Source organism: Porites lutea, chromosome 14 (assembly GCF_958299795.1).
Source record: "Porites lutea chromosome 14, jaPorLute2.1, whole genome shotgun sequence".
NCBI lineage: Eukaryota > Metazoa > Cnidaria > Anthozoa > Scleractinia > Poritidae > Porites > Porites lutea.
Genome location: NC_133214.1, coordinates 7175996 through 7200895, shown reverse-complemented (window position 1 = coordinate 7200895; position 24900 = coordinate 7175996). Strand labels below are relative to the sequence as shown.

At 37.9% G+C, this 24900-nt stretch overlaps 2 long non-coding RNA genes across 2 annotated transcripts; both read left to right on the top strand.

Annotated features, from left to right (window-relative positions):
* Nucleotides 1-320: 320 nt before the first annotated feature.
* On the top strand, nucleotides 321-1540 carry LOC140924677 (uncharacterized). Its single transcript, XR_012164309.1, has 2 exons — nucleotides 321-475; nucleotides 1431-1540. It is a non-coding gene; the product is annotated as an uncharacterized lncRNA (long non-coding RNA).
* A 19218-nt stretch (nucleotides 1541-20758) lies between these two features.
* Nucleotides 20759-23791, top strand: LOC140924679 (uncharacterized). The gene is made up of 3 exons (XR_012164311.1): nucleotides 20759-20989; nucleotides 21417-21533; nucleotides 23099-23791. It is a non-coding gene; the product is annotated as an uncharacterized lncRNA (long non-coding RNA).
* The last annotated feature ends 1109 nt before the right edge of the window (nucleotides 23792-24900 follow it).

Sequence of the window (24900 nt, the reverse complement as noted above, 5' to 3'; positions counted from 1 at the left end):
ATAATGTTACGCTTTGACACTTTTGTAAAGTAAGCTATTATTAGTGGGTTGAAATCTTCATCTTCCGTTTTGAAATATCAATTAGTCAATCATTTTAACAATAAATGTATAAAGAGCTTCGTTACTCACCCGTTTTCAGATTTTCCCTTCTTGGTGTTGATTTTTAAAATTGCCCCAACTATTACAACCAGCCGCCGGATTTGCGGGTTAAAGTTTAACTGCACTAAATACCGCCCTTTCAACTAAATAATGTTTCATTTTTTCATGACATGTACAATTTATAAAATTTATATAACTTACTCACCACTCTTTACAGGATTCCGTGACAAAATACTCACTGAAGTTGTCGAGCGGCACTGGGGAAGAATATGACGAAAAAATCGAAATTGACGCTGAAAAGGAAACAGAAACGTTTCACGTACCAAAGACTTCGCCTGATGAAGAAGCAGGAGATATAGTCTACGACTTTAAAAAGGTAATAGAGTTTTATTTTCACTCTTGGAGGAAAGCGCCGTGCACATAAGCGATCGGGATTAGCGTCCTTGGGAGTTTGTAACCTGTTTCGGATAATTATCAATTATGAACCGAAATTACATGATTCAAAGTGGTCTTAAAATTCAGCTTTGCAATATAATTGCCTTTGACGTTCGTGCCATCTCCGTCTTTTTTTCAGATTTCAAGATTTCTTGGGTCTTTTTTAAGACTTTCATACTTAAGATTAAAAAACAAACAAACGAACACCAAAAATAAACAAACAAGCGAACAAAAAATACAAAGCAAAACCAAACTAAAACAAGCCAAAACGCAAACGATTTGTAAAAGAAGAAGACTGAGAGTTAGCAGCCCCATTGAAGCGACGTTTCTAATCATTTCCAAATAAATGCTATCTGAATAGGGTAATTAATGCATAAAAGCCTAGCAGATTTACTTAATGACCCTTCTATAGGGGTCAGGCTAAAGTTCTGCGTGAGATATATTTTTTAAACAAAAGTTTTAACTAGTTTATTGAACACGATAAGTCATGCATCTTAAATTAAATCTCAACAGATCAGTAAAGTTTACTGAAGCGCCAATATAAATCAGAATTTAAAACCTTTGAACAGTGTGAACCCTTGCCGAAACTATTCACCAAAACTATTTCTTTTTTTTTCTTTTTTGATCAACAAACGATATGGCACTTTAACGTAAAAACGTCACTTTGCTAGCAGAATTTCTTTAAAATGTTTTTGACGAGACTGTGATTTCCACGCACAGCCAACGCTAACCGCCTCAGAGGCTTGGAATTAGTCCATTGACTCAACAAAACGGCCAAAATACTCCATTCACTAAAATGACGTGAAAGTTCGCGTGACAGTGAGAATGTGACCTCCAAGGGGTGCTGGTTGTCGATATAGATTTAATCATTCTACTTAATTCCATTTTTCCTGCAGAAAATGACAATGATACGCTTGCCAGCAGCAAAGGCTTGCTATTTGACCCATTCAACTGATGACGCTCTCAAGCCCGCCGACTTAATGAAAGCTTTAGCATTGGTAAGTGCCATATACAATTAAATCATCTTTGTGATTCAAGCCAATTGGATCATCAGGAAGTTTACGGGATAAAATGCTAGCTCACAAAAACCATTAGTTTTCCACCGCGGCTGCCCTGGTGTCTGGATTCCTATCGCTTTAATGCTTGTCTTTCTTTTATGGTTAGGTACCTCCTAAAACAGATAGAGGGTTGCCAAAGGCTCGAACTGACATAAACCTAACAGTTGTAGGAACTCTTGAAGACCGATCAGAGCTAAGTGATGAAATGGCACGTTTGTGTGCCAAGCTGCCAGTCTACGCAGTGGTGAAAGGAGACGTAAATCCCATTGACTTTAGCGAAACAAGACAAACACCTAACCCGGAGAATGCTCTGAAAGCACGTAAGTGAGAGTGAATAAAGCTGAATAAGAAGTTTTGGCCTCTGTTACGACTCAGTTTACAGTGTTTGCTCAGTCAAATGAGAACAAGGTGCATGCCCGTAAAAAATGCTTTATAAGTCGGCTTTACGATAGTCTGTAAAACCTAAATCATTTCGAATCCATTTTAGTTTGAGAGGTTTCAAAACTGACGGCAGCCACACGCTGTTAGATCCTGATCTTCGGCTCTTAATATACACTTACTGTACTGTGCCTTTTTTCTTTTCTCAGGTAAGAAACGACAGCTCCGGAGACGTATTTGTAACAGGGTGTGTGATTGGGCATCTAACAAAGTTTGCAATTGGGTGCCAGATAGTTGGGGAAGGACCAAACAGGTGTGTCACTTCATCCGGCGACCGGTGTGCAAAATTGCGTGCGTGTGGGCAACCTCGTTCCGAGGGTGAGGTTGGCTGGTATGTTGGGTAAACTCTTCTGAGTTTACTATTTTTGCCTTCAGCCAAGTGATAATTAATTCAGAAATTGTTATTGATCACTCAATGTAATACGTTTCTTGGATTGTAGAGAAAATAAATAATGTTAAAATAATATACTTATAGGCTTGAATACCTGGATATCTTCCTTGTTGGGTTTTTCTTTTTTTTTTTTCTTCTTTTATATTATTATTAATGTTTAGTTTTAGTTTCGTATTATTGTTTTGATAAGCCGTGATGATGCACTTCTTAAGAAGGAAGCTATGTGAAAACTAAGAATTTAAATGGCGGAATATGTAGTGGCCGCGGAAATATATTTTGTACACGGTTTGTAAGCCAATTAGGTAAACTTTCATATCAATGTACTAAAGTAAATTACAGAGGGAATAAACACACTTGGTTCAGAGTACAATACGGTGTCTGTCATTTCTTTGGCGGTTATACACTTTTTTCATAAATGGCGGGTCTAATAGTTCTTCTTTTAGATGCATGTAAATGAGCCTTCCTAGCCTGGTCATCATGCGTAATAATAAAAGGATTTTCACTCAAAAACGAGGCTTGGAAGGTTTTTTGCATTTACACAAAGGAATAATAACTGTGCCCGCCATTTTTGAAGGGATCTATGAGTCTGAGCCGAGGCGATGAAAGAATCTATGGAGTAAGACGTTCCGTGTTTTGCCCAGTACTGGAGAAAGCACTTTCTGGAAAATGGACAGTCTGAAATTTCTATTGCAAATAAGATTTTCTCGCTATCCGCCTTTCGGTTTTATTTAACGTACGCGTTTTCTTATCATCGTTTCCATTTCAGTTCACGTAAACGTTCCCTTTACGTTTCCTTATGCATGTATTCCCGCTTGCGTCTCTACTTCAGTTCACGTATGCTTTCCGTTTGCGTTTCACTTCCATTTTGTGTTCCCTACCTGCGTTTCCATTTTAGGTCACGTACACGTTCCCTCTGAGTTTGAGTTACGTTGTGTCGTCTATCTGCGTTCCCATATACGTTCCATTTGCGTTCCGTTTCGGTGTTTCCCTTTTGTGTTCCATTTTTGCGTTCTTTTTCTTTATGTGTTACACAGTGTGCACTATCAATCCGTTCAGATTCGTGTTATTGCTGTTTGCGTTCTTTTTCTGTCTGTTTTTTATTTTTTTACCATTTAATGGTCCCTTTCAAGGCGCATTTAATTTTCTTCTTTTTGCACAATTCGATGCAATTTCTGTCGCGCTGAAGTTGCATCTCCAAAAGAAAAACGACGTTTAAAGATATTTTAAAATGTTATCAAAGTCACTCGAATCAGGGGCTCAATAAATTAAGAAGAGTTCGATGCTGGAATGGGGACGTGTTGGAAATTTCTTTACTGGTTAATCTTAGCTTTTGACTCGAAATTTGAAGTGTCTTTTATGTACAATGAATCCAAAAATGGTTAAAATACGTATTGATTCAAAAAAGAAGACTGTTGTAGGAAGGAGCCATCTTATATTTAATATTTTCCAAGAGATTAACCTCTATAAAATTTTGTTTTTGTGTTTGAGCTATCTGAGATAATTCCAAGAAATTAAACTTTCCTTTTGGGTCAAAACTTGAAATTTCCTCTGTGTTTGTTCGTCGCAGAAATGGATGTTTGGAATCGTGATATGGAATATTCATAAAATTCGAAGATTTAGAATTTGGGTTGGGGCCAGCCCACCATAATTGTGAACGCTCTCAAGACTCACAAAAGCACCAATTGATTTTTTTCATCCGCTTAACATAATAAAATCATGCATCACCTTACCCAATTTGGCAACCATGAAAAATTAAAATCGATATTAAATTATTTGGTCTAAAAAGGATTGTTCTTAGAACACCATTTTTCAGTGTTTTTAATTTTAAGCTAAATTAAGGTTAAAAGAAGGCCGAGAGACCCTACCCCGATCATTTTCTCGTTTGACTGTGGTTCAGCTTTTGGGCGGCTGCATCCCTGAAAGAAACACCGAAAAACCGCCTGGGGGAGAATTTTATTTCTGTTTGGGTTCGCCAATCGCCATGTAAAAAAAAAACAACACAACAAAACAATAAATTCCCGCCAGTTTTGGTCGCATGCGTTGCGTTACGCTTCTCTGATCACGTGGATGCCTAACTCGTTTCTGATTGGCCAAATGTCGAACCGCATTGACTTCGACGGAAGAAATCAATGCGGGGCCATCCTTGTTAACGAGCGAGCTGATCGTGACCGACCTGGGCATCGTCAGTAGACTAGGTAAGCTGAATTTCTCTTATTTACACTCTCAATGTTAACATCTTAGCTATTAAAACAATCTATGTGCCACTGCGCTTTGTAATTACCTTAAAACTGGGAGTACAGTTAAGACTTTTTCGTTTCAAGGAACGAGAAACAGTTGACGAAGTTGCGGTTACTTGCTCAATGATTTGTTAAGCTCATGTCTTTCGATTAACAAAACTTTGCGTAAAACCTATCCTTAAATGTGTTCTGTTTTCATGACTTTATAAGTTATTTTCTTATTTTGCACTTGTCTGTACATCGCTAAGCTGAGCCTTGGTGAACATGCATGCCGTGCTTTTTTCTGTCCCCAAATTTGTAAGGGTTTTTTTCCCAAGCCAAGGGACATTCCATTTGTTATCGGCACCCCACACTCCCTCCCCATGGAAGGCATAATTTTAAAATAATATCCAGAAGAACCCTGTCGGAATCTAATATTTGAACCACAATAAAGGGTTTTGGAATTAGCATAGACCTTGTCACGGTTTTTGACGCCATCTTGACAAGAAATGAGGCAAACGCGTGAGAAATTACAGTGTTTGTATGAGAATCTAATGTCGAATAATTTCCGTAAAACGGCTGCTTTGAAAAAATTATGAATTGTAAACTAAAGCTTCACTCTTAAGGATTCTACTGAAAACATTTGAGGACGTTGCATGGACTAGAAGACCTAGAACCTTTTTTTAAATTTTTCTATACATTTGTCTGTAAAAATTTCCCGGGAAAAATTGCAGACAAATATATGGAAAATCTAAAGCAAGCTTCTGGAGAAATTTAAGTTCAGTAAGAGCCCCAAAAATTTGTTAGTAAAATCCTTTGCTGTGTAGCTTTAGTCTAAAATTCATATTTTTTTTACAACAACCGTTTTACGGAAATTATTCGACATTGGATTCTCATACAAACAATTTAATTTCTCACACGTTTGCCTACTCGTCATTATGGGGTTGAAAACCGTGACAAGATCTATTTTACCCACAAGGGCCTCTCGGAATCTCGGATTACAGGGTTTTTGTTAAGATTTGAAGTAGCTGGGACAAATGTATCAATAGTAGGGACTAAAGATGGTGGAAGAGCCGCCATCTTTGCATGCAGTGCCAAGTCGGGGGAGGGGGGCACTTGCAGAAAATTTTAGAATTTTTAAGGCCCCAGGGTGCATTTTGGGCTATTTCTGGCCAATTTGGCTTTCTACTTCAGTTCCTTTAAATAAAGCATTTGGTGCTTAAAAACAGATACAATTCTTGTTATTCGGTTTCTGTTTTAACAACAGGGAATAAAATTATAAATATCTATAAGCACTGCCTGATAAAATAGCCGGGACGAGAATTGAAATAGCCGAGTAAAGGTCCTGGCGTCCCGGGTCTAACAAAAACCCTGGATTACTACAAGGCCTTAGGAAAGTGGGAGATTTGGGAACTGTAGGAATCACAATCCAAGAGATGAGGGCCAGTCAGAATCATGCCTTTCATAGAGAGGGTGCAGGTGGAATGTCCCTATATGGCTCTGACACTTAATAGCAAAGTTTTCTATTCTATTCTATTCTAATTTGTACTTGCATGTAAAATGACCTGCTCGCCTGAATTGGGGGAAGGCAGACTTTCTAGTACAGTCAAAGCTCTTGTGGAGACCCTCGGAAAATTTGAAAAAGTGGTCGTAAGCTAGAGCTGGTCGTTTACAAGAATGAGCTCTCCCCAAAAATCGGCTAACAAGAACTGAAATTATTATCCAATCCGATTTTAGTCAGCATTGTTATTGGCAACAATCTTAGAAAAAAATCTTGAAACACTTTTTTGAGGAGGATTGTAAGTGAACCAAAATATACTTGTAATACGTGTCCAGAAATACGAGTCAATTGCTGATGAGTCAAAAGCTGATTAGGATACGTGTCTCATTAGTATGTGAGCTACCTCTTTGTTTAGAGGTGTAATATGTCGGTTAATGGTCAACAAGCTTGAAACTGGCGGATCAAAAAAATTAACGTGCAAAATGCCAAGTGCAACTTTCACCTGCTATTGAAACTCAAATGTTTAAATACCTGATGCACATCCATTTCAATCACGAATTGAGGAAACAGTCATATTTCACAGAATCAAAACCAAGCTAATGTAACAATAATGTGGAAGAAAACATCATTTACAGAGTTGGACTTTACACGCTAATAAGCAACTTCACAAAATGAAAATGGAGATCAAAAGTCAAACCTCATCTGACAGCACTTGCTTTTGTAAATGAAATTTTCCTTGTGATGACCAAATTTGCATCAATGACACCTTGTCATAGGAAGCGAGACTTAAGGAATGAAAAGGAGTGTTCTAATTTTAAGTAATGGTCCGTGTAAGAACTAGGCAAAAGAACAATAGGCCAGTGCAATAGCGGTGCTAATTTCTCTAATCAAATTAAATTTGAATGCTCTGATTGGTCAATAGGGCGAAAAGCGCGAAATTTGAATTTTAGAAATGAATTAAGACAGCAAAAGAGTCATTCAAACAACTTTTTATTTTGTCTGCTGCTCTGATATGTTGAAAACTATAACATATCTAAAATTTAGAGGATTTCTATGCGCCAAGCCCGAGCAAAGTTAAACTGATATAAAATTACATGAAAATGGCACAGGAATACATCAATCGGCGACCTTCTGAAAGACAGCTACTTCGGCTCTCACAAAGGAAATGTCAAAACTGTGATCGGAAACAGCAGTAATCCAAGCTCACATGGCGAACGCGCCAAAGCCGCGCGTTTTTATTTTGCCACCATAAAGAACAACAATTTCATAAAATCATGTCGGAGGGTTATCCTAATGGCCCGCATTTGAATAAAAAGACGATTGTCCATACAGAAAAAAATTCATGGATGTTTGGAGAATTCGGTTTCAGAAGAAGCTCTGTTCGCAGTCTTACATGGTAGATATATTTTTAGTCTAAATATCTCCGCAAAACCTACTTTCATTCTTAGAAAAAGTAAAGGCAACAGTTACAGTCAAACTTGCATGATCTTTCGTACCGGGTAACACTCAAAACTAGTGAGAGCTACATTTGTATTATATATGATAACTAGGCGGCTGCCGTCTTACAACTGTTGCGAAATCAACAATCACAAATTTCAATTCGTTCGTCTTAAGTTGCACTTAGCTCGACGAAACAGCCTAGATTGAAAGCAAATCGAATTATAGAAGAGTAAAGATACACAAAATTCTGAAGTTTCGAAAAGGACAAAATAACTACACAGTCACATCATGCGGTGATGCGAAAATTTATTTGGTTCAGCTTACCTCAAGTTCAAATCAGGCGGCTTCACATCGCTTTAAGAAATTTAATTTATTTCTGTATAAAGAACAAATCTATCGCTTCTACTCTTTGTGCCCGGCTATTCTCCACAATTACTCTGAATCATCACTGAATCAAAGCGATCTCCTCCTGACAACATAAACAACTGCTTCGGTCCTACTTGTCCACATGGCCACTCGACGACATGTTGAGGACAGCTGCAAACGCTGCTTCAGTAGGAATTTCACGATCACTCCGATGATAAAATACATTGAATAAAAGCAATAAACAATCGATAAAGGGAAATATGTAGATTTCAGCGATGAAATTGATGACATTTCTTCGGGCAAAAGACAAATTTCCTCACATCTCAAATATCGCATCCAAGATGGCTCACAACAAGGTCACGCGCGTGTTGCACGTTTTCTGCTCTAACTTTTGATTGGCGCACAGAACAATGCTTAAACTTGGCCGTGAGGTAAAAGACAGGAGAATGGGGAAAATAAAGCTAAAAAAAGTTGTTTTTGTCACGTTTTCTTTGTTTTTTCGTCGATTTTTAGATTTCAGCCAATCAGAACCCACCATTTAATTGAAATTAAAAATTAAAAGTTAACACTTTTTAATCGATTTTGCGTTCTGCCTGCCTAGTTCTTACGCGGACCATTACTAACTTAACTAACAGATCTTGAGGTAAAATCCACCACGTTACCACAAATCAGCAAGGCACGTGCTTGAAAATAAAATTCTAAGATTTCTAGGCTTTAGTAGGATATGAAGAATTATGCAGATCTCGGAGGGTATTATCCACCTCAATCTGCGTAATTGTTCATATCCTACTCGGCCTCATTCAGTAATATTGCTAAATAATTTCATCTTATGCTGATTTTGTCGCTTTTAAAAAAAGAGCTCTAATTTTTATGTCTTTAAAGAATGCCTTTTATTCTACAGGTGTATGAACACACATAAAAATAGGATGCTGGGCAATTTACAAGTGAAACCCTGCATGTCACCAAATTTAGCTTGATTAATCACGGCTGAAGTTCCTCATGAAAAGTTCCTTAGAATGAGCAACTATTACAGTCAAACCAGGCCATTGTTTCCGTTCGTTGGTTCCATAGTTTATTCACGAAATAAATAATGCAATATTCAAATCGAGCCTCGATTCAATAATCGAATGTTGATTGGATTAATTAACAAAAGCCTTGCCATATATGGACACCACGCTTCTCCCGCGCTCCATGAAAAAATGGCGGGCAGGCGAAACAGTTTGGGACGGATTTATGAGAGTGGGAAGGCCCTGTCTGGAGCTTTCTTGTAAGGAAGTTAAAGTCGCTTGGGCTAATTGTAGACGGTATTCCAGCAAGCTTTTGTGGTCTTCGAGGTTTTGCAGTAGTCTGTCAACGGCCTTTTCACCGCCTTCACAAATGGAAACGGTCGCTCCGCTTGTTTCTGTCAATGGTGTACCCAACTGCTCAGCGTGACTACGCGGTTTTCTGGTGTGCAAGCAGCTTTCCAAAATCATGACTTTTATTTTATCTCGGTTTTCCAGGTCTTTTACTTCGACATCGGCGAACTCTCACCACTCCTTATCATAACCCTGCAACGAAACAGTGCCCTGTACATGTATGCCAAATGTATCTTCCACTAAGTCTCTCTTGGTCGATCATTCAGTGAGTTCTGTCACTTTCCTGACTTCATTGAATTCAACCAAAACAACGATTTTGTCCTGAAAAGTCAAAGTTCACGGTTATTCTTAGTGCATTTTACAGACTGCAAGAGGAAATGATAACTGAAACACACAAAGGTTGAAAGCATGCTTGCCAAATATTCACAACTGCTGTCAAATCGAAACTGCAAATAGGAATCAGAGGAATCATATGGAACAACACCTGTAGAAAAAGTACACAACATTTTATACTAATGGCGTGTTAAACTATAGAATAACCCACCTTCTCTATCACACTCAGCTACGGAGAGAACTCCGACATGTTACGAGAAACATGCTTTTCGTAGCACTCCATATATGGCACGGCTTTTGTTTATTAGTCCAATCAACATTTGATTATTGAATCGGGGCTCGATTTGAATATTGCATTATTCATTTCGTGAATAAACTACGGAACCAACGAACGGAAACAATTTGCCATTAATGAATTTATTAATCCGTTAGCGACGGGAACGCTTGGCCTGGTTTGACTGTAAGCTTCTTTAAACCAAAGAATTTTTGCACCACAAAGCAAAGCTATCGCAGTGAATAAGGAACGAAAAATCTTTTCCTTCCAAGCACATCAGCACTGATGCGTGCCCTCATCCGAGCTGACGCATCCGTTGCGTTAGTTTTGCGTCTGCATTGTTCTCTTAGTTCTGGCCTGCACTGTAGCTTCCCGTGTTTTTGCAGGTACCCCCCTCTGAAACAGCAAACAGCCAACAGATTGCCAGCTAACCGGAGGCTCTCCATACAGGATTTCTTAAGGCATTCAGTCATCCTCCATTTTTCTGACAAGCTTAAGCACAGACTGTGGTAGATGTATGTTAGTGGAGTCTTCAAGTGTCTGAGATGTGCATTTTCCTTCAAGTAAAGCTCTTGGTAGGTATTCAACTCAATTCTAGGCCCATCTTGCCATGGTCAGTGCAGTGATTTTCTTACAGCTGCATAAAATTTTAAAGACGCAAACCAATTCAGGGTATGCATCCCATAGGACACAAAGATCAATCAATCGGAACATGTGTATTTGTAGAAATTAATATTCTGTTCGTGAAATTTCTATGGCAGTTATTATGGCTCTTGTTTAACGATGTATATTTCTTTTAGTCTTTGCTGTCTTCGAACGATAAATTCCAGAATTCTGTAATACAGAGTCTGTCTTCAGATTAACTGTCTGGTTACATAAAGGCTCAAGCATTTTCAGTTTCTAAAAAGGCTTCTTTTCTATCTAGAACATCAAGAAACGTTTTCTCTAGGGCTTTTATACATGTAGCTAAAAACAAACAATCAAGAAATTTCAAATTTTTTACTAAAAGCATGAGCTAACCTCTTTGGAAGAAATCAAATCTGGTGACTATATTTATTTGTCTTGGCTTCTTTTCTATGTAGAACGTCAAGAAACCTTTTTCTCCTAGGCTTTTTTATCCAAGCACAATGATTTTTGACTTAAAGCATGCGTTGGTAACCCCTTAGGAACTAATCCAATATGGTGACTACATTTATGTAAAAGCAAATTGTTTATTGTCTAAAAATTCTTTTTCATCAAGAATATTCCAAAACATCTCTGCTAGGCCAAGGGTTTTTTTTAACCAAAAATAAACAATCTGGAAATTTCAAATTTTTGACCCAAGGCAAGGCAGTGTTCAATCTAGAGATTAGTCAAAATGGGTCAGACATATGTGTCCCACATGGCATTTTAAAGTGGCAGGGCTTGCAAATTTTATTGATGAGTGGAGTCAGTGTGACTTCTGCCTGACAAATTTTGGAGTCAAGTATCACAACGAAAAAGGCCATTTTCAGACTTTCCAGTACGTGTTCCTGGCATGTTTACACTATCGTGAGGGATACACGAAGTAGCTGTGACGGTCCGCTGACCTGGAAAACTCAAATCCATGATGGTGGTCTTCGAGTAAACTTTGATCATAATTTACCCTCCTCCTGTTTTGTCGTGCAGTAAAATTCTTGAATTTCGATGATTTAATTAAGGTTTGCAACGTTTACAATTAGCGTAAATTGTATTTGTTGCAAAAAAGGTAAGGACAAAACTGTGTTTCTTACCGAAAATTTCTGGAGTCGAAGTGGCTCCCTGATTGTTACTGAAAATTTCTGGAGTCGAAGTGACTCCCTCCATAACCTCGGCAGAGTCATCTGAACAATTTTGGCGTAAAATATGCCAAATTTGGCATATTTGCGAACCCTGAGTGGGTTTGAGTCAAGTCAAACTATGATTTTGAAATTTTGTACAACTGACATCACTGAACTGACTTCTCCAGCTTTACCATCCCTCTCCAGCCCATCTTTATGCTTTCAGGTTCAACAGCCATTTTCTTTAATAGCATAAAAAATGAACTTACTTTTTGTTGTCCTTTCATAATGAAACAAAAACAAAAGAACAATAAGTCAACAAATGAAGCGTAAATCAATCAGCAAAGCAACATATGCAGAAAGTCAAAATGTACGCTCCAGTCTCTCCTGGAATTGCGTGGAATGCCTAACCCAAAAATTATTACTCGTATGCACAAAGTCTGAAATGACAGTCATTTCAGGCCTATAAGCTCACCCATAATTTTTTCAAAGTTTACTTTTATTGTTGCCTGTTAATTTGGAAATACTTACGTATAAAGTAACTTCTTTTTTGCATCAGTATGACATTATTTCATTGTGTGTCAGAAGAGAATATTCCACGTCAATGACGCAAAAACATGGCCTAGATTAAACACTACAGGGCCTAACCCCTTTGGCAGAAATCAAGCATGGCAACTACATGTATTTATAAAATAACTAAGATAGTACGCGTGCTCTGATTGGCCGAGAGCAGTGTTTGCATGAGAGTATGTAAACATGGTTGTGGCATCAAGTTGTTTGGTTTTTCGCGCGCTAATCACGCAAGCACAAATTTGAAAAAGTTTTCGAGTTCAAAACTCAAAAAGTTTACTTTATTTACCCATTCCTTCGTCGGCTGAAACTTGGAAAATCGTTACAAAGAAGGTGTGTACATTTTTCTTCGCTTAAGCTGACCGTTTTAAGCGAGAAAAATCCGTATTTTGCAAAGCATCTTTTTGCAAAACAAGAACTGATTACGCGTGCAAGACTTCGTGGACAAGATTTTGCTACTGGTAAGAATTTCTCTTTTAATCAGTTCCTTACAAAGAGTTTTGCGTTTTTTTCTCGGGAAAGTTATTTTATAAAAGCAATAGAAAACTTTTTTCCTGTGTTTGCGTAGCCTGATATAAACACTCGAGGCGTTGGGAGAATTCTCGACAGTTATGCAAACCCTCGACTTCGTCTCGGGTTTGCGTAACTGTCTCGAATTCTCCCAACCCCTCTCGAGTTTATATTAGGCTATGCAAACACGGAAAACGTTTTCTATGCATAAGTGTAACTGATATTAATTTTTATTGACTCAAAAAGCTTCTTTCCGATCTTAATGTCAAGCATTTTTTACCCGAAAAGAAACAATCTAATAAAGCAGTTTTGAATTCGTAGCAGCCACTGAAAAGAATCACTGAAGACTCATTCATAGAGGGTTAGTTGTACACAGGTCTTTTTCTGACTGGAATGTGTCAATATATTTACTTTAGATCAAGGCTAACTGTTTAAATGAGTATTCAGTGCTTCTTAACGGTCGCAACAAAATTAATATGAAAATGGACTATTTCAAATTTTTTACTTTAGGCTGGGCTAACCCCTTTTGACAAAATCTGATATGGCGACTACATTGTAGGTATCATTATTATTATTATTATTATTATTATTATTATTATTATTATTATTATTTATTATCTCAAAAGACTTCTTTTCTATCTAGAACATCCCTGATCATTTTTTCTGGTCTTGTTTACCCAAAGAAACAAGGAAGTTCAGAGTTTTAACCAAAAGCATGGCCTAACCCCTTTTTGGGAAAATACAAACAAATGTGGCATCTATTAAAGATCAATGCTTTTATTGTCTAAAAGGGCTTCTTTTTTATTTAGCACATCCTGAAACGTTGAAAGATCTTTTCCCCATGTCAGTGTTCTCCCTTAATTTTAGCTCAGCAGGAACAGTAACTGTTGAAGGGACCATTCACGGCCGGTAAGGCCAAAAATTTACACCAGAGGCGCAATTTCCTGGGGGAAAATGGGTAGTGGTGTGAGGGACATGGCCCTGCTCTCACGTGGAAATTTAGGAGCTAAGTTCTCTGAGACGTCATTCCCTCATTTTAAGACCTATTTTACGCAAATCTGTCGTTGTCATCTTTAGACAACAATTTTTTAAAAAAGTTTAATTCCAATAATTTTACTCTGTCTTCAATGTTCTCTTTCCAAAATTCGTGGTCCATAAAAAGAAAAGCTGTGTAAACTTTAGTACTCTTCCATATATTCATTCGTTTCAATGTGAGTCACAACTTGCTTAATTTTTTAAAACTACATATTTAATTTTAGTAAACCTTGAAGGAGTTGCAGGCGGTAAGAATTGTTGCTTCAGGCCTCAAATTTTACCGGTTACAGTGCTCGACACTAATGCTAGTCCACTTGCCCAGGACTAGTGAACATTTCCGCTGGGCTAGTAAAAAATGTGCTCCTACTAGCCCCTAGACCAGTTACTTTAGTAGACAAAATAAATTTTAAACAACCTGAGCCTAACTCGGGAAGTTTTTTTTCTAATATGCTTCATCAGTATTTGGTTTCTGTAGCTTGAGTATTAAATGTAAAACCTAATCGTATGATTGACTCGCAAAACGGATACCATATTGGAAATGGAATTATACCTGGGCTGGGTGAAATCTATCACAGGTGTGCCTGATTTTGAATTTTTTTGCGCATCAACAAGAGCGCATCCTTCAATGGCCGATGGTTCTTAGGCAGATTTTCTTTGTTTACCAGAGGACCACACACACAGCATGAAGAGAAAGAGATGCAATAGGTCATTGTTTTCTAGATCCCCGAAGGTTGAAAGAAACATATTTTCTGCTGGGATTCATTAGCGGAAAAAATGTTTTGTGGCAGTGTGTGTACTCAAATAGTAGTGCTAAGGGATAAGCAAATTCCAACCACTCTTTTATCACAAAAACAGAAAATTTCCTTTTTTTGTCTCTATCAGTTTAAAGTTGGACGTTCATAAAATGTATTGACTGTTTTAATAAAGAACTGAAAACAAACAAAGATAACACAGGAAGTGTTTATTTGTTTGCATTTTGTTTTAAAATATTTAGTTTATAGACTGGACACTGGAAGGAGTAGAGTGGCTCCTTACCCGCTGGGTATATTTTTTTCTGGGTTTTCTTTCTTTTTTTTTTTGACCAGTGACTTGTCCTCTTGGGCTAGTGATTTATTTCACTTGCTAGCCCATTGTCTAGTGTCCAAAAAATGTTGGCGTCAAGTACTGGGTTACCTTCTAATAAGGAGAACACTGCATTTACAAAATTTTTTTTGTTTAAGTTGTCTATGACTGTTGAAACTGATCATCTCCCAAGTACTGTAGTACATGTGAGGTGGATCTGCTCAGGTGGTTCAGAAGTGATGGGTTTTCATGTTACTTTTCTTGTTCCCTTTCCAGGTTGAATGTTCATCAGTGAATGTTATTATTATTATTATGGTAAAGGACACAGTCAGTCAAAGACATGCAATCACCTGTGTGAACAACAGCAAGGACATTTTTGCTACACAGGTGAGATGAAATGTAATAAATACACCTGTATCCGCAGGTACACTCTCTGCATTGTCACCTAGTTGTGACCTATACTGTATTTGTCCAAAACAGTAACTGTTATGAGCCACCGAACGTGCTATGGTTTTTCAGGTCTTGAATCTTAAACAAGATAAAAATTTTACTATTACTAATTTTAGCATCTTGAATAGGGTGTCTTTTTGTTCTGGAAGAGTAACTTTATGCCCCAGTAGTGACCCTCATCCAATTTCTCCCAATAATAACACTGCCTTAGGGCTGTCATTAAGAGCCGGGGGCCAGGGATTTTCCCCTGGCTATTATGAATGTGGCCCCGCTTACTTTCATAGGAAAAATGGAAGAAAAATAGATCCAGTAAAAATCCCTGGCTGATTGATTCCCTTCTTGCTTGAATAGATGTGTACACTTTTCCAGCTGATGGCTATTATTACTGGAAAAGAATTTTCCATTAAGCACTTGTTACTGAGGCTGATAAAGTGATGATGTCGATGGCGTTGTGAAAGAAAATGTTACTAAAAAGCGACCAATTTCAATTCAGCCCCGGTGAATTTTATTTTCGAGCATGTGCCTTGCAGATTTGTGATAACACAAAGGATTGTACCTCAAGATCTGTTAGATGTTTTTTTTTTTTTTAACCCATTCGCCCCTGAACCGCCCATAACCGCCCGTGCAGATCCACGTCCTTTCTACCCTTTGTGACGTCATCAGTTTTAATGGTCAAGGACAACTTTGTCCGCTAACTTGTGCAGAGTGAAGAGATCTCTCAAACCATACCAGAATGAGCACAATTCAGTCAAGGACACCGGAGAAAGAGGCAAAAAAACATGTAACATTGACATGAAAATCTCCATGGAAATCTTGTTCCATTGCTCACCTACCTTTCCTTTCACCTAATCCTAAGATCCTAAAAGCTTTCCTAAAAACTATTCCCACCAAAATGAAGCCTACTAAATGCCCAGCAAGAGAAAAAAAAATGAGGCAAGAAAAGTGAAAAAAGAGGGGAGGAGAGAAAGCGAAAAGTAAAAGTCAAGACTGCTGTGTCACTTTTAAACCCAAAAACTATCTCAAAATTTTGCTTTCTGCGCATGCCTGAACTTCGGAAGCTGATATTTTGCATCTGGATCAGAAGGCTGTGAAGTGTACGACCTGTAAACCGGTTTGTGGTAAGCTTTAGCTCTTTATAGCATGACAGTGACCAGAAAACCACTGGACTAGCTTCAAAACGTGTTTTTCGGCAAAATCTCCAGGAGCGAATGGGTTAAAGTTCAATCCTGAAGTGTTGCTTTCGCTAACAATCTTATCGATGCAAATTTGGTCATCACAAGGAAAATTTTGTTTACGTGAGCACGTGCCAATTGGAGGTTTGATTTTTGATGTTGATTGTCATGTTGTGAAGTTCCTTCAACTCAAACTCAAGATAATTTTGTGAGTGATGTTTTCTTCCGCATTATTGTTACTTTAGCTTTGTTTTTATTGTGTAAAACGTGACTGTTTCCTCAATTTGTAAAATATGTGATCGAAATATATGTAGCAAAAATTGCACTTGGTGTTTTGCATCTAAATTTTCTTTAGCTTGTGCCAGGTTGAGAGTGAATACAGTAAAAACCCGTGGATAAGAACCTATGTTTTTCCAAGTTAGCCTAAACAGGTTCTTATATAAATGGTATTTAGTGTAAAATTAGGCTAACTAGGTTCTTTTGTTCAAGAAATAAAGCTGAATTTTTAAATGATCTGGTGTTTAATGTCCAAAAACAGTATTCTTGGAGGCTTCGTTAAGCAAAATACTATACTATTTTAATCTGATTCTGTTACAATCAAACCTATGGTAAAGTTTTACCAACCATGCTATAGTGTTTAGAGTATTATTGCATACAGACTGTGTTATATATATATATATATATATATATATTTTTTTTTTTTTTTTTTTTTTTTTTTTTGAAAATAAGAACCTGTTTTAGGATTTTAGCCTAAAATGGTTCTTATGTGAAGGGTGCTTAAAAATGAAATTTTTGCCTAACAGGTTCTTAAATGTTAGGTTCTTATACGCGGGTTTTTACTGTAGTTAACATTAATTTTTATCAGCAAATCCCACAATAAAAGAAAAGCTGAGTAAGCTATATGCCAATTGCAAAACGGATCAAACTAAAATTAAGCTACATACAAGCACGGTATCGCAAAAACGAGGGCATTCTAGAAGCCCAGAAAACAAATTACGAGCGAGGTGCCTACCTAAAAGTAACAAAGCCAAACTGCAAGAAAAAACAAAACAAACCAAAATACTAACGTAATGATATTAACGAAATAAAGAAAACACTCTAAGCACGGCGAGACTTGCTTCCCAAGGAGGAACTTGCAGCTGAAGGGGACGAAGCACGCCTTTTTCCGTCCTCCCGGGGATGCTTAGGCCACGAAGTTGGACAAGCTGCTGCACAATGCAAACCAAAACAGGAGGAGCAGCGGTGCACGTATGGGCAGATGGCGAGAGGCGAAGTGCAATGCCCCCTGTTCCAGGACTTGCAAACCACAATACTTCCCGAAGAACCAGTCGGTTCCCAATCAGAAGAATCGTTAGATGAGGGCGAATGAACAGAGGCTCCTGCTGCGTGAAAATTAAATAATTGAAGCTGCGGCTCAGGTTCTTTAACCTGCAGGTTTGCAGGCAAGAGATCACACAGATCAACATACTTGCCGGCCACAATCTGAGAAACAAGCTTCGCCGGAGAAAACGCCAGGTCCAACCATGAACGTTTGATCAGCCACGACCAAAACAGAAGCAGACCTATTACAAAAGGTACGTAGACATACGCACATTTGTACATTTCCTTATAATATTAGCTAAAATTTAATTGTTTATGGCGTCTTTACACTAATTCACAGCTGTAAAATTGTATTAACAGATGAGTTATCCACTCTTACTCAGATTTGTGAGTAAAGCATTAAGTTAACCCTTTAAGCCCCAGTATCCACATACAAATTCTCCAAACTGATCTCCATACATTTCCTTTAAGAATTAGTTGAGAGAATTTAATAAAACATCAAGGCATTTTCTCTTTTGTGATCATTTTTTATATTCTCACAACCTTATCTTTTGACAATGTATGGACATTGTTAGGAGAAAATTGCTGTTGGTCACTATTGGGACTTAAAGGGTTAACTGTATCTGAAAATTGTGACCCACTTTTCTTCCTCATGACCACCTCTCAGCTTCTCTATGGGTCCTGCGGACCCCAGTGTGTAAAATCCTGGTAAGAACACTACAGAGATGATGGGATAGTGTATGTTGAAACACTTTAGCTTAAAAACATTAGTCTCAGATAGATTCACTAATACTCAATCCAAAGGCAGAATGGAAGTGCTGTAAAGCATTTAAGGATAAATAGGTCTTACCTCCCCTGGTGCTGTGCCTTGACGTGGCGGGGAGGCTTGCGTGCCCTTGGGACCACTAGAGCTATGATGGCGGGAGCTTATGCTCCTGGCAGGTAGAATTATGCCAGATTGCTCCAAGGTAGAAGGGCCAGACTAAACAGCACCCTGCCCCATACATTCCAGATATCTGCAGGAAACTTGAGGAAGACACTACTTGTATGAGATTGGATTCCTTACAGTCACTGGTTGCTTGTGTATGACTAGATTCCAGTGAAAGCTGAACTTGTGGATATGGTGTAGTGGTGTATGGCCGATGAACTGTTTCGGCAGAAACCGGTGTCACTTGGGGTGGGTTGACCTTTGGGATGATAAGGATTTACTAGGATCGGAGTTCCCAGACCATTTGGATCATGGTAGACCAAATGAACCGATGAATTTTTGTCCAGAGTGGAGTCATCAATTTATTTGATCTACCATGATCTGAGTGATCTCGGATCACTTATCCTCATTCAGATCGTCTCAAAAAGCCCACTCTTAATAATCTACATGCCACGAGAGATCAGCAAACATAGAACCGGTCAACCTATAAACCAGTAAGTATGGAAACCAGAAACTCATACTTAGTGTTATTCCCTATTTGTAGTGTTCAACTACAAAGGCATCCCTTGTGCTTGGCCTTATTGCTGTGGTGTGGACCTGGAAAAACCCAGGATACCCAATAAGTTGGTACTCAAACTAACTGTTTCTCTACTCCTCTTGTGATTCTGAATCACCATTTACCTGTCTTCATTTGATTATGGCTGTCATTATCACTCTTGCTCAAATCCTTGAAGGAGCACAGTTTACAGCAAACAACATACAGCAGATTTATAAGTGGGATTAAGAGACACTTGATCTATGGCGATTGTTGTTTTTTCAATTTCAGTACACTTTTTGACATGAAACATTGATTTGAATTTAAATAATTATTGCCTTTGTAACCTAAATTTCATCTGATTACTTCAAGTCGTTATTACTCCCATGGTGAGTGACGTCACTGGGAGGCATTAACGGCTGGTAGATTCAGACGTTGTTGAGAGGAGAAAACGACTCGAAGCAACCGGATGAATTTCAGGCTATGACTTTTGTACTTGTTATCATATTTCATATATCATTTATTAGAAGGAGTGTGGTGGTAAGATTTCTCTCTTGTCATGTGGAAGAAAGCAGAGCTGGCATGTAGGCCCAGCGACTGTTGTATTTTTTCCCTCCATCATGTACCCTGGATTTGTCAATCAGGTATGTGACTTAATTCAATTTTTTAGACTAATAACTGTCTAATACCTTTCCTTGACAATTAAGATTTTGTGGTTTTAAAGTTGGAAAAAGCTATTTAGCATAACAAGAGTGACTTGTTAAACAAGCATTTGGTGATACATTGTGATGCTGATTGCTTTCTTGATCTCCTAAACACCTGATTTAATAACACACCCACTCAGTCAGTTCTCATACTGACTGTTCCTCTTCACTTAATGTGGTCATGGATCCACAACTCCACTCTGATGCATCCCCTATACATTCCAGATTACTGACTGGAAACTTGTGGAAGATACTACTTGTATGAAATTGGATTCCTTATGGTGACTGGATGCTTGAGTATGGGCGGATTCCAATGAAAGCTGAACTTGTGGAAGGTGTAGTGGTGTTATGTGGCTGATGAACTGTTTCGGCAGAAACCGGTGTCACTTAATCTACATAACACAAGAGATCAGAAATCATAGAACCAGCCAACCAATAAACCAGTAAGTATGGAAACCAGCAACTCATACTAACTGTTCTTCTCTATTTGTAGTGCTCAACTACAAAAGCATCCCTAATGTCTGCCCTTTTTTGCTGTGGTGTCAGCCTGCCTATTGGAGGAACCTGCCACCCAACTGTTCTTCGCTGTTTGTAGTGTTGAACTACAAAAGCATCCCTGATGCCTGCCCTTTTTGCTGTGGTGTTAACTTGCAAATCAAAGGAACCTACCATCCAACTCCAGAAAATCTAGGATACTCAACACACCAAATCAGTCAGTACTTATAATGCCTGTTCCTCTACACTTGTTGTGATCATGGATCCACAACTCCACTCTGATGCATCCCCTATACATTCCAGATAACTGACTGGAAACTTGTGGAAGATACTACTTGTATGAAATTGGATTCCTTATGGTGGCTGGATGCTTGAGTATGGGCGGATTCCAATGAAAGCTGAACTTGTGGAAGGTGTAGTGGTGTTATGTGGCCGATGAACTGTTTCGGCAGAAACCGGTGTCACTTAATCTACATAACACAAGAGATCAGAAATCATAGAACCGTCCAACCAATAAACCAGTAAGTATGGAAACCAGCAACTCATACTAACTGTTCTTCTCTATTTGTAGTGTTTAATCACACAGGCATCCCTTGTGCTTTGCCCTGTTGCTGTGGTGTGGACCTGGTGAACCCAGGATACCCAAATAAGTTGGTACTCAAACTAACGGTTTCTCTACTCCTGTGTGATTGTGGTCACTGCATGACAACAATCATGGTAATTACCTGTCTTCATTTGATTATGGCTATCATTATCGCTTTTTCCCAAATCCTTGGAGGAACACAGTTTACAGCAGTCAACATATAGCAGATTTATAAGTGGGATAAAGAGACACTTGATCTATGGCGATTGTTGTTTTTTCAATTTCAGCACACTTTTTGACATGAAACATTGATTTGAAATATTGACTTTTGTACTTGTTATCATATTTCATATATCATTTATTAGAAGGAGTGTGGTGGTAAGATTTCTCGCTTGTCATGTGGAAGAAAGAAGAGCTGGCATGTAGGCCCAGCGACTGTTGTTTTTTTTCCCTCCATCATGTACCCTGGATTTGTCAATCAGGTATGTGACTTAATTCAATTTTTTGGATTAATAACTGTCTAATACTTTTCCTTGAGAATTAACATTTTGTGGTTTTAAAGTTGGAAAAAGCTATTTAGTATAACAAGAGTGACTTGTTAAATAAGTATTTGGTGATACATTTTGATGCTGATTGCTCTCTGGACCTCCTAAACACCTGATTTAATCACACACCCACTCAATCAGTTCTCCTACTGACTGTTCCTCTTCACTTGTTGTGATCATTGATCCACAACTCCACTCTGATGCATCCCCTATACATTCCAGATAACTGACTGGAAATGTGTGGAAGATACTACTTGTATGAAATTGGATTCCTTATGGTGGCTGGTTGCTTGAGTGTTGGCGGATTCCAATGAAAGCTGAACTTGTGGAAGGTGTAGTGGTGTTATGTGGCCGATGAACTGTTTCGGCAGAAACCGGTGTCACTTAATCTACATAACACAAGAGATCAGAAATCATAGAACCGGCCAACCAATAAACCAGCAAGTATGGAAACCAACAACTCATACTAACTGTTCTTCCCTATTTGTAGTGCTCAACTACAAAAGCATCCCTAATGTCTACCCTTTTTGCTGTGGTGTCAGCCTGCCTATTGGAGGAACCTGCCACCCAACTGTTTTTCGCTGTTTGTAGTGTTGAACTACAAAAGCATCCCTGATGCCTGCCCTTTTTGCTGTGGTGTTAACTTGCAAATCAAAGGAACCTACCATCCAACTCCAGAAAATCTAGGATACTCAACACACCCACTCAGTCAGTACTTATAATGCCTGTTCCTCTACACTTGTTGTGATCATGGATCCACAACTCCACTCTGATGCATCCCCTATACATTCCAGATAACTGACTGGAAACTTGTGGAAGATACTACTTGTATGAAACTGGATTCCCTATGGTGGCTGGATGCTTGAGTATGGGCGCATTCCAATGAAAGCTGAACTTGTGGAAGGTGTAGTGGTGTTATGTGGCCGATGAACTGTTTCGGCAGAAACCGGTGTCACTTAATCTATATAACACAAGAGATCAGAAATCATAGAACCGGCCAACCAATAAACCAGTAAGTATGGAAACCAGCAACTCATACTAACTGTTCTTCCCTATTTGTAGTGCGTAACTACAAAAGCATTCCTAATGCCTGCCCTTTTTGCTGTGGTGTCAACCTGCCACCCAACTCCAATAAATTCAGGATACCCAACATGCCTTTTCCGTCAGTCAGTACTTATGCAGACTTTTCCTCTGCTCCTGTTGTGATTGTGATCAGTGGAAGTCCCTTGAGCTATCTGCATTGATTATGGCTATAGTTATTGCTCCTGCAGAATGTTTTTGGAGGACGATACTCTATACAGCAGTAAACACACACTGCAGATTTGTCAGTGGGAACTGCTTCTCTCAAGACATAGCTTTCTCTCTGTAGCTCTCTTCATGAATAAAAACTCCATGGTTTTCATGGAAAAAAGGACAAATCACACTAAGGGTGACTAGAAGAACAACTCTTGTGATACATTTTGTCACTTTTTTTAACTGATTGTTTTTTCTCTTCTTTTTAGCACAGCCTTTGTCAATGCAGATCATGAACTGCACAATGTGTCTGGCATTATTCTGTCACCTTACTGTGAATTGGACATACCTTATAACTGAGTCGAAGACAGAGAATCCATCCAAGTATTCATTTTACAGAACTTTTTGTGGAAACTACCTTCTGTATAGCAGCTATGAGCACGTTGTCGATGGTGTACAGAGTATATTTCCTGGTCATATAGCCTGACGTCGTCAGATAAGAGCACTTAAATTGCGAATAAAGCTGATACTACATTTTGACCAAATCTAAATAACCAAAAAATTGGCATTTTTTGACCAAAAGCATGGGTTATCCCCTTTGGAAAAGTGCGATGTTTTAGACTTTTTTGGACTTTGAAAAATTATGTTTTTTAAGGTCAAAAAAGGTTTCTTTTTTCTCTGCAAAGTCAGAAAGCATGATTTCTAGGCTTATTTTGATCAGATTTAAATTCTGAAAAACTTGGCATTTTTTGGCCAAAAGCATGAATTAACCCCTTTGAAAAAAATGCAATTTTTTGGACTTTGAAAAATTCTGTTTTTTTTTATAGTCAAAAAAGGTTTCTTTTACTGTCGTCAAGGTAATTAAGCATTATTTGTAGTCTTATTTTGACCAAATCTAAGTAGAGAAAAAAATGGCATTTTTTGACCAAAAGCATGGGTTAACCCTTTTGGTAAGGCAGATTTTTGGACTTTAAAAAGTTCTGTTTGTTATGGTCTAAACAGGTTTTTTTTCTCTGCAAAGTCGCGAAGCATTATTTCTAGTCTTATTTTGACCAAATCTAAATAAAAAAGAATTTGGCATTTTTTGATCAACCCTTTGGAAAAAAATACGATTATTTGGACTTTAAAAAATTCTTTTTTTTTTTTAAAGTAAAAGAGGTTTCTTTTTTGTCTGCCAAGTCACTAAGCAATATTTCTAGTCTTATTTTGACCAAATGTAAATAAAGAAAAAATTGGCATTTTTTGGCCAAAAGCATAAGTTACCCCCTTTGGAAAAAAAATGCAATTTTTTGGACTTTCAAAAATTCTGTTTTTCAAAGTCAAAAAGGTTTCTCTTTGGTGTGCAAAGTCACTAAGCATTATTTCTCTGCAAAGTCAGAAAGTATTATTTCTAGTCTTATTTTGATCAAATTTATATAAAGAAAAAAAAATGGCATTTTTTGGACAAAAGTTAAAAAGTGCGTTTTCGAGGAGTTTAAAAAATTCATTTTTGTAAGGTCAAAAAAGGTTTCTTTTTTTTTCTTTAAAGTAATTAAGCATTATTTGAAGTCTTATTTTGACAAAATCTAAGTAGAGAAAAAAATGGCATTTTTTGACCAAAAGCATGGGTTACCCTTTGAAAAAATGCGATGTTTAGACTTTGAAAAACGCTGTTTTTTATAGTCAAAACGGTTTCTTTTCTCTCTCCAATGTAATTTAATCATTATTTCTACTCTTGTTTTGACCAAATCTGAATAGATTTAAAAAATGGCATTTTTTGACCAAAAGCATGGGTTAACCCCTTTGAAAAAGTGCGGTTTTTTTGGACTTCGAAAAATTCTGTTTTTTAAGGTCAAAAAAGGTTTCTTTTTTCTCTGCAAAGTTAGAAAGCATTATTTCTAGGCTCATTTTGATCAAATTCAAATTAAGAAAAAATTGACATTTTTAGCCCAAAAGCATGGGTTAACCCTTTGAAAAAATGCGATGTTTTAGACTTTGAAAAATGCTGGTTTTTTTATAGTCAAAACGGTTTCTTTTCTCTCTCCAATGTAACTTAAGCATTATTTCTACTCTTGTTTTGACCAAATCTGAA